General features: G+C 42.6%; 1 long non-coding RNA gene across 3 annotated transcripts; it reads left to right on the forward strand.

Annotated features, from left to right (window-relative positions):
* Positions 1 to 7,278: 7,278 nt before the first annotated feature.
* LOC309707626 lies at positions 7,279 to 10,354 on the forward strand. 3 transcript variants are annotated; one of them, XR_014277032.1, is made up of 6 exons: positions 7,285 to 7,318; positions 7,440 to 7,571; positions 7,976 to 8,039; positions 8,398 to 8,550; positions 8,917 to 9,007; positions 9,602 to 10,354. It is a non-coding gene; the product is annotated as an uncharacterized lncRNA (long non-coding RNA). The 3 variants fall into 3 exon arrangements; XR_014277030.1 differs by having other exon boundaries at positions 7,279 to 7,571; XR_014277031.1 differs by having other exon boundaries at positions 7,279 to 7,571; positions 8,004 to 8,039.

Raw genomic sequence — 10,354 nt, forward strand, 5'->3', positions numbered from 1 at the left:
AATTAAGAGCTTTTGGTTTTCATTTTACAGAGCATGACATGCAGTCGTGGGACCTCTCAGAGTCACCACCATCAGCGCTGCTAATCCAGACCCCACAGACTCCTTCACCCTCTCCACAATGCTCGCAGGACCCCCTCGTATCAGACCTGTGTGAGGAAACAGTAATCGACATCAAGCTTGCAATTCTCCACCTGCTGATGTTGGCGCGGAATGAGTTTCTACAGGAGACATGTTACGGATGTGAAGCAGGACACCCCAGTCAGGTGCAACACAGTTGCTTGCAGGAATTGCCTGAGTATTTCTTCGTATTTCTTTCGCCTGTTTGTACGCTCATACACCATAGATGGGACTGGAACACAAATCCGCAGGGTTGCAGAACACATCATGTATGAACTGAGATCAGAGCGACATATAGTATGCGCCATTAACGACAACATCGCGCACCTGCTAGAATCAAGTCGTTGTGCCTGCCGTGTTAAACCAGCCATGCTTCGCATGATTGGAAACTACTGGGCTGGGTTACATCTGGTTTAATGTGTGCTGTTCAGTATTCATTGTGTGTGTGGGTGTGTGTGTGATAATTAAATAAAAAGACGTGTTAACATCAACATCTTAGTCATTTGTGGCTTGCACCAATCATGGAAAACACATTCCATTAAATATATCATGATCCTGCCCATCCTGAAGGGTTGGCCAGTTTAAATAAGCTACATATAGCGGCAGGGGAGGCATCAGGTGTAACGCCTCCACTATCTCAGGTCAAACATTATTTAGAACGAGACAACACTTACACACGCCATAAACCAGCAAGGATCCACTTCCCCAGAAATAGAGTATTGGTGAATGGGCTCGACAAACAGTTTCAAGCCGATCTGGTTGACGTGTCTGAATATGTGGCAGATAACGATAATGTGAGATACCTGCTAACATGTATAGATGTATTCTCAAAATACGCATGGGTTAGATGCCTCACAAACAAGACAGGCACCGCTGTATCAGCCGCTTTCAAGGATATACTTAGTGAGGGAAGGATCCCTATGAAACAACAAACAAACTACAAACTACAATGAAGGCAAAGAGTTTTATAATACAAGCTAATGAAGAGATATAATATCAAGCATTTCTCAGCAGCTAGCGAGGTTAAATGCAGTATTGTCGAGAGATTCAATCGTAGCTTCAAGGGTAGAATGTGGAAGTACTTAACATCTACCAACTCCCGAAGATATGTAGATGTCATACACAATCTCACACAAGCATATAACAATGCTTATCACAGGTCTATCCAAATGGCTCCGGCAGAGGTGAATAAGGATAATGAGAAGTCAGTCTTCAACGCGTTGTACAAAACGAGGCCTCAGAGGGAACTGCGCTATGAATTTAATGTTGGTGATACGAATATCAAAACTGAGAGAAGTGTTTCGAAAAGGATACGAGCAGACCTACACCGATGAGATTTTCACAGTCAATAAGCGTATAGGGAGACAGCCCCCCGTGTACAGACTAGCAGATCTAGTAGGAGAGGTATTGAAAGGGACATTTTATGAGCCTGAGATACAGCGTGTGGTTGTTGATAAAAACAAAACATTTAAAATTGAAAACATATTGGCTAGAAAAAAAGTGGGTCGGAAAAAGCAGGTGCTACTGAAATGGCTAGGATGGCCCGACAGCTTTAATTCGTGGATTCCAGAAATAAGATATCTAATTTTAGAACAGAGCTAGCAAAACCTATTGTTTTGAATCAGCCGTATGGGAGATACAGTACCCACGCATATGGCTACCTTTCCACAATCAGATTCACGAGTGGAAATTTATGACTCAGTCAAAGATGAAACCACCAGCTCAATCACCGTGACCGTGATTGAGCTGTCTGTGGGTCATTATGCATCTGTGGAACAGATAATAAAATAATTTAATTTTAAATGTCAGCAGCTCCAAGCCACAGGTGACATTAAAATGCAATACAACGCAGTTAGTAACCATAGAATAGAATAGAATTCAACTTTATTGTCATTGCACATGTCAGACGTACAAGGCAACGAAATTCAGTTTGCATCCATCCAGAAGTGCTTTAGCCATGATATAGATATATTACAAATATATATTAGCAATAATATAGATATGTAAGTATATTACAGAAATGGGTCTATTATGGTATGTTATAATGTACACAGTATGAAGTATGTACAGGCTGTAGTGAGTACAAGCTATGTACAGGCTATGAACAGGATATAAATATGAAAAACTACAGGGAGTGCAGAACTATTAGGCAAATGAGTATTTTGTCCACATCATCCTCTTCATGCATGTTGTCTTACTCCAAGCTGTATAGGCTCGAAAGCCTACTACCAATTAAGCATATTAGGTGATGTGCATCTCTGTAATGAGAAGGGGTGTGGTCTAATGACATCAACACCCTATATCAGGTGTGCATAATTATTAGGCAACTTCCTTTCCTTTGGCAAAATGGGTCAAAAGAAGGACTTGACAGGCTCAGAAAAGTCAAAAATAGTGAGATATCTTGCAGAGGGATGCAGCAGTCTCAAAATTGCAAAGCTTCTGAAGCGTGATCATCGAACAATCAAGCGTTTCATTCAAAATAGCCAACAGGGTCGCAAGAAGCGTGTGGAAAAACCAAGGCGCAAAATAACTGCCCATGAACTGAGAAAAGTCAAGCGTGCAGCTGCCAAGATGCCACTTGCCACCAGTTTGGCCATATTTCAGAGCTGCAACATCACTGGAGTGCCCAAAAGCACAAGGTGTGCAATACTCAGAGACATGGCCAAGGTAAGAAAGGCTGAAAAACGACCACCACTGAACAAGACACACAAGCTGAAACGTCAAGACTGGGCCAAGAAATATCTCAAGACTGGTTTTTCTAAGGTTTTATGGAATAATGAAATGAGAGTGAGTCTCGATGGGCCAGATGGATGGGCCCGTGGCTGGATTGGTAATGGGCAGAGAGCTCCAGTCCGACTCAGACGTCAGCAAGGTGGAGGTGGAGTACTGGTTTGGGCTGGTATCATCAAAGATGAGCTTGTGGGGCCTTTTCGGGTTGAGGATGGAGTCAAGCTCAACTCCCAGTCCTACTGCCAGTTTCTGGAAGACACCTTCTTCAAGCAGTGGTACAGGAAGAAGTCTGCATCCTTCAAGAAAAACATGATTTTCATGCAGGACAATGCTCCATCACATGCGTCCAAGTACTCCACAGCGTGGCTGGCAAGAAAAGGTATAAAAGAAGAAAAACTAATGACATGGCCACCTTGTTCACCTGATCTGAACCCCATTGAGAACCTGTGGTCCATCATCAAATGTGAGCTTTACAAGGAGGGAAAACAGTACACCTCTCTGAACAGTGTCTGGGAGGCTGTGGTTGCTGCTGCACGCAATGTTGATGGTGAACAGATCAAAACACTGACAGAATCCATGGATGGCAGGCTTTTGAGTGTCCTTGCAAAGACAGGTGGCTATATTGGTCGCTGATTTGTTTTTGTTTTGTTTTTGAAAGTCAGAAATGTATATTTGTGAATGTGGAGATGTTATATTGGTTTCACTGGTAAAAATGAATAATTGAAATGGGTATATATTTGTTTTTTGTTAAGTTGCCTAATAATTATGCACAGTAATAGTCACCTGCACACACAGATATCCCCCTAAAATAGCTAAAACTAAAAACAAACTAAAAACTACTTCCAAAAACATTCAGCTTTGATATTAATGAGTTTTTTGGGTTCATTGAGAACATGGTTGTTGTTCAATAATAAAATTATTCCTCAAAAATGCAACTTGCCTAATAATTCTGCACTCCCTGTATACAGAAATATAAAAAAAACTATACAGAAATATGAGACATACAGCTATACAGAAATATTAACTATGCAAGTTATGAACAGTTGTAGAATTAAAAATTATCGTATTTTACAGAATGAGTATTTATACAGAATTATACAGTAGTGCAGTTAAGATAAGTGAGATATGTGGATCATTTCTACAGAGGCTATATAAAGTGCTAGTGGTTGAGAGTGGTGGTTCAGTCTATGTTATTATTGCGTGTATGAGGGTACAGTTGTCCATTGTGTGTGTGTGTGTGTGTGTGTGTGTGTGTGTGTGTGTGTGTGTGTGTGTGTAGGTGTGTGTATGTCCAGTCCATGTGTATGTGTATGTCCAGTCCTGTAGTCCACGATGAGCTCCTTGGTCTTCTCAGTGTAAAGCAGCAGGTTGTTTCTGTCGCACCACTCAGCCAGACGAGCCACCTCCTCCCTGTAGGCGGCTTCATCGTTGTCACTGATGAGGCCAATCACCGTGGTGTCATCTGCAAACTTAATGATGGTGTTAGAACCATCAGCAGGTCTGCAGTCATGGGTCAAGAGGGAGTAGAGGAAAGGGCTCATCACACAGCCTTGTGATTGTAGATGAGCAGTGGTTATCCAGGGGACATGTTGGGGGCGGTTGGTCAGGAAGTCCAGTAACCATTTGCACATGAGGGAACTGATGCCCAGATCTGTCAGTTTCCTGATGAGTTGTGAGGGGTGGATTGTATTGAATGCTGAACTGAAGTCTATAAACAGCATTCTGGCGTAGGTGTTGTTGTTGTCCAGGTGTGAGAGGACAGAGTGCAGTGCGATGGAGACTGCATCCTCTGTGCTCCTGTTCTGGCGGTATGCGAATTGGTGGGGTTTCAAGGTGGGGGGGAGACAGGATTTGAAGTGTGTTAGGACCAGCTGCTCTAAGTACTTTGTGATGATGGGGGTCAGTGCTACTGGGCGTAGTCATTTAGGCTAGATGGGTTGGAGTTTTTGGGTATTGGGATGATGGAGGTGGATTTGAAGCAGGCCGGTATCACAGCGTGGGCCAAGGACAGGTTGAATATGTCTGTCAGCACTCCTGTAAGCTCCCCAGAACACACTCTGATAACATGCCCGGGGATGCCATCAGGACCTGCAGCCTTGTGGACATTGATCCTGCTCAGCACCACTCCTACATCGGTGGGGGAGAGAGTCAGAGGTTGGTGGTCTGGCGTCATGTCTGCTTTGGTTGTGGTTGGGGGTTCCCTCGCTCAAAACAAGCATAAAAGTTGTTGAGCTCGTTGAGGAAGGAGACATCAGAGGATGCGGGGGAGGGGTTGGTGGTCCTGTAGTCTGTAATGGTCTGGAGTCCTTGCCACATGCGTCGGGGGTTGGAGAAGTGTTCTTCTACCTTCTTTTTGTAATGGTGTTTGGCTTTTTTGATACCGTGGCTCAAGAGTTGGGAGTTCGCCTTGTAATCGGAAGGTTGCCGGTTCGAACCCTGGCTTGGACAGTCTCGGTCGTTGTGTCCTTGGGCAAGACACTTCACCCGTTGCCTACTGGTGGTGGTCAGAGGGCCCAGTGGCGCCAGTGTCCGGCCTCTGTCAGTGCGCCCCAGGGTGGCTGTGGCTACAATGTAGCTTACCATCACCAGTGTGTGAATGGGTGGATGGATGGATGTGTAAAGCGCTTTGGGGTCATTAGGGACTAGTAAAGCGCTATACAAATACTGGCCATTTACCATTTATTTACCTTCTTTAGATTAGCCCTGGCTGTACTGTAGGCGTGTGCATCTCCTGACATAAAGGCGGTGTTGCGGGCCTTCAGGAGGAGATGAACATCCCGGTTCATCCAAGGCTTCTGGTTGGGGTACATGGTGACCCATTTCAGGGTGGTGACACTGTCTGTGGTTTTGGAGATGTAATCCAGTACAGATGAGGCGTACTGGTCCAGGTCTGTGTGGGTGAACGTATTCCAGTCTGTGTTTTTAAATCTGTCCTGGAGCACTGCGTCTGTCCCCTCTGGCCACACTTTAATTGTCCTCACAGCAGGTTTCACACGTTGGATGAGTAGAGAATACCGAGGTGTGAGGAACAGGGAGAGATGGTCCGATTGTCCAATGTTGGGGAGGGGTGTTGCTTTGTAGGCTCCAGCCAGGTTGGAATAAACATGGTCTAAAGTCTTGTCTCCTCTGGTGTGGCAGGAGACATGTTGGTGGAATCTGGGGAGGACTGTCTTTAAGTTGGTGTGGTTGAAGTTGCCAGCAACAATAAAAGCAGCCTCGGGGTGTTTATTCTGCTGTTTAATGGCTGCAGAAAATTCTTTCATGGCCAACCTAGCATTAGTGTCAGGGGGGATATACACTGCAGTGAGTATTGTTAATATAAATGCACAAACCTCCACCTCTGGTCTTGCCGGAGTCATCTGCTAGCCTGTCGGCTCGGTGTGTGTAGCATTCTGCTAACTCAATAGCATTGTCCGGGCAGCTGTTGTTCAACCATGTTTCGGTGAAAAACATGACATTTGAGTCCATAATCCGTCTGTTGTTAGTGATGGAGAGCCGTATCTCATTCATTTTGTTTGCCAGAGAACGGACATTGGCGAGGAAAATACTGGGTAAAGGCAACCGGTGTGGTGTTAGCTTTAGCTTAGCCAGTAGCCCTCCGTGCCTACCTCGCCTTTGTTTACGTTCTCGGCGTCGTCTGCACTTCCGCCCGGCCGGGGAGAGTGGGCAGCCTCCGGTGTTCTGGAGATCTCTGGGATGAGTCGGAGATCGGCGATAAAACTGTTGGAGTTATGAGTCCAGATGTCCAGAAGCTCTTGTCTGCTGTAGGTCAGCAACGCACAGCAATTCTGGATGAATAATCCGGTTAAAAGTAGATAAAAGTAGATTAAAAACAAACAAACAAAAAAACCCCCGCTAAATAGCAGATTCTGGAGAGACACTGAGCCTTGCGTTATTCACGCGCCGCCATCTTGCCCCCATCTTGGGGGGACCATTCTCACATTTAGAGGGAGGCTGGTAGAAATCCTAGGATTCAAAACAAGAGACTCGTTTGTACTTCATTACAAAAACACATACGCCCCGCATCCATATACGGTGGAAAATATAACATCTTTATTTATGCAGATATCGTTGGTTACCAGCTTGTGGGCGTCGCCCACACGTGGCTATTAAGGGCTATAAATATTACAGACGATGACCGCCCACACTACACATAGACATAGAAATTGATTTGAAAGACACCAAAATCAACACATACCCTTTTTATACAGCAAGGTGTTTGTCAAGCTCCACTTCCGACCAATAACCCAGCATTTTTTTTAAAAAGGATGGCCGTCTACAACCCAGATGAAGCAAAATATGTAAAATACTACGTATCGCAGGCTGGAGGAGAGCTCGAAAGGTATATCGGGACCAGGATGCAATATGGGGCAGGGCTGGGGGGGCTTGTTCCGCAGCATGTTTAGATTTGCTGTACCGTGTGAGAATGATTTACACTGAAAAAAAGGGACTGGCCATCTCTTGGATTTATGTAAGCATCTTGCATGCATTTAACACAATTGCCTCATGTTTTAAAGTTAAATGTAACTATATAGTGTAAAAACTACATGATATGCAGAAAGGGTGTATTAAATTGTTCATATCATGTTCAGGTGAAGTAAGTCAATAAGATAGCAACGTTAAATCTCGTGAAACCACGCGTGATTTCATCTCGCGGGCTTTGGATCGTGGTTTAAAAAAGGCATCCATCTCAGTCAAGTCGAGCAGCCAACTCTACGTTTTTGGTATGTCTTGATTTTTTGAATTCATTTTTACCATATTTCAGCCAAATGTAGTTAAACGTCTAGAGTGTCGCCATGTAACATGCTAAAAAAGAGCCGTTAGCTGATTTGCTGTTTTATCTGTTGTCAAAGAATTGGCGCTTTTTCATTTGAATTTGTCTTTGGCACAAGAGCCGTAATATCACATTAAACCTAATTACGAGGCACTCATAACATAATTTGGTTTTCTGTGTGAATAGATTTGTCAACTGACTCTTCAGTTACATTGTGTATTTACTGCACCGTGGTGTTAGTGAGATTTTGGACATTGAACAGCTTATATCATCAGCGGCATTATGCTAGCTTACATCCCTACCCCTCCTGCCCTCCTTTTGTTTTTGTTTTTGTTTTTTTTGCTGCACATTGAGAGATGACCTCTATTCTGCATTTCACCAGGAGTCAGCTGATGGATTGTGGGTTCAAGGTGTTATGGTAAGAAAGTATATTCTATTTTCGTTTCTGTAACTTAATTATAATAGGTTTTTTATAATTATTAGGTGCATGCATACTCACCCTATTAATACAACTGAGAGATCCAAAATCTGCCATAGGTTTAACTTATACCTGTATGTATTGCCAGAAAGGTGATTACTGGACTCGCATTAATGCACACTTGAACTGAAATGAGGTTGTAACTTGTGGGTTGTTGGGTTGCAAATCAGAAACAAACATCTTTGGATTTTTTTTAATCCCATAAGATCTGGAAACACAGTTTTTATTCAACAAAACATTACTGATTAACCAAGCACAGTGCCTGCTGTTATTTCAAAATAATTTTATGTCATTTCAGATAAAATGCAGCATTCCAGTGCATCCCAACCATGCCTTTACAGTCAAGGTTTCTGACGGAGCTGAGTTTTTCTCTGACAGTCTGCTGAAAGTGTTTGCAAAGTGATCAGGGGAACAGGGCACAAAGCTAAAGGATGTAGCTGCCATAATGACAGTAAGAACTTTAAAATTCTTTAACTACAAAGTGTATATGTATTGCATTAGGTCAGTAAAAGATTTTTATGCTACATCCATTGAAACAGTCAACTATTACCTGTGAGTAATGATTCCACTAAAAGGATGCCATAATTTTCGTCATGCATTTACTGGCCCACTGAGAAAAAATTATCTTTTTTTAAAAATAAATGTTCTGGAAACTATATATCCATAAAGTTGATGTCAAACAGGAACTTTTGATATTGCTTTGTAGATGCTGGTGTTGCATGTTGACTGGTTTAAAAAGTCAAGAGTTTTTGTCTGGGATCATTTTCTTCTGTGCTACTGAAAAGTTCACAAATCTCTGTTTTCTTTGTTATAATAGTCAAGGATGACATTAATGCTCGGAGTCCCTCATCAAAGTGCTCCGCATCTGTGTGAAAGACAATTGCAACATCTTGGTGCAGGAGTTCATGGTGAGTGTTTTATGAGTAGATTGTGGCTTTGCAACATTTAAAAATGCATTTAGTTATCCACTTGATCCTCATTGGACTGGTTAGGACCAGTAGTCCTCTTTAATAATTTGAAGTTCACATGAGGCCTGGTAGTGAACTCGGCCGCCGGCCCTTGAGGCCCCATCCTCACCCCTGTATTAGGGGTCACATCAGTGTGAAAAAACTTTAAATTTGTCATTCTAATGAACAAAGGAAAATCCCACCAATATTTACATTAGCTTTTGTTTGAAAAAATGACCAACTGACCAACAGCTAACCAAATTGTGGGGCTGAAAGTCTAAATTCTAACATCTTCTGAGTGACATAGCCTGGATTTCTGATGGGCCGGTGTCTTTCTAACAAAAACTAATGTAAAGCATTTGAAATTATTATGTTTTTCACCCTCTCTTAGAAACTCTGTTAGACCATGAATGGCAGCATGGCAGGCCACTCTTTGGCTATAGCTATTTACTATGTTGCTTGCATTGGTTTAAATTACTCTAACATTAGAACTGGTAGATTCAAAAGAGATGAGTTTAAAAAGGAATCTTAAAGAAATGTTTTGTGTTTAACCAGGACTTGACTGAGGCCACTGCACAGATTGAGAAAACCACAATGAACATCTGTCTCCAGAGGATGCGGCAGGCAATGACTTTTCTGATGTTGTTCTTCAAGATCTGGATAACGTGACCTTTGCAGTAGCCATGCTGTTTGGACCTTTTTTATTCCTTCAACATGAGTTACCCATCACAACTCTGCTACACTTTTGAGGTGATTCAATGGGTGGTAATGGAGTTGGATGCAACTCAGCTCTCAAGAAAAGCTCACAACTAAGACAAAACTGCTCCTGCAACGAAGCTCACTGTTATGCATGCAAGGTGATCAGCTCTAGGTGAGAGGACATTTAAATCTCACACTTGTTCTGCTGCATTTTTGAAGCTCAATTCCAGGAACGGATCGCAGGGTTCATTTTTATATACTCTGCAACTGCCATGAGGACGAGCCGTTTTTTTGTTGTTGTTTGTTTTTCCTTTTGCTCTGTATAAGTTCTGTTTGTCTGTTTGGCAGCATTTTTAAATTTCTCTTTGTATTTTTTCTTTCTTTTACTAGTGAAGAGATGTAGCGTGAACAGTTATACAGTCTAAATATCCCATATGGGTCGTGTGAAATGGTATTTTCAGTTTCATTCAGTTGAAGTAAAGAACGTTGAATATTTCTAAGTGTGCTGTTTTGAACCAAGATGTCACAGTATGATCAGTGCTGTAATTTTTGACAGTCACTGTATCAATGTTATTTTTGCGTCTCTTGAATAAAGGTTTTGACCTGCAA

This window comes from Aulonocara stuartgranti (assembly GCF_965226115.1).
Source record: "Aulonocara stuartgranti genome assembly, chromosome: 6".
In the NCBI taxonomy this organism is placed as follows: Eukaryota; Metazoa; Chordata; class Actinopteri; order Cichliformes; family Cichlidae; genus Aulonocara; species Aulonocara stuartgranti.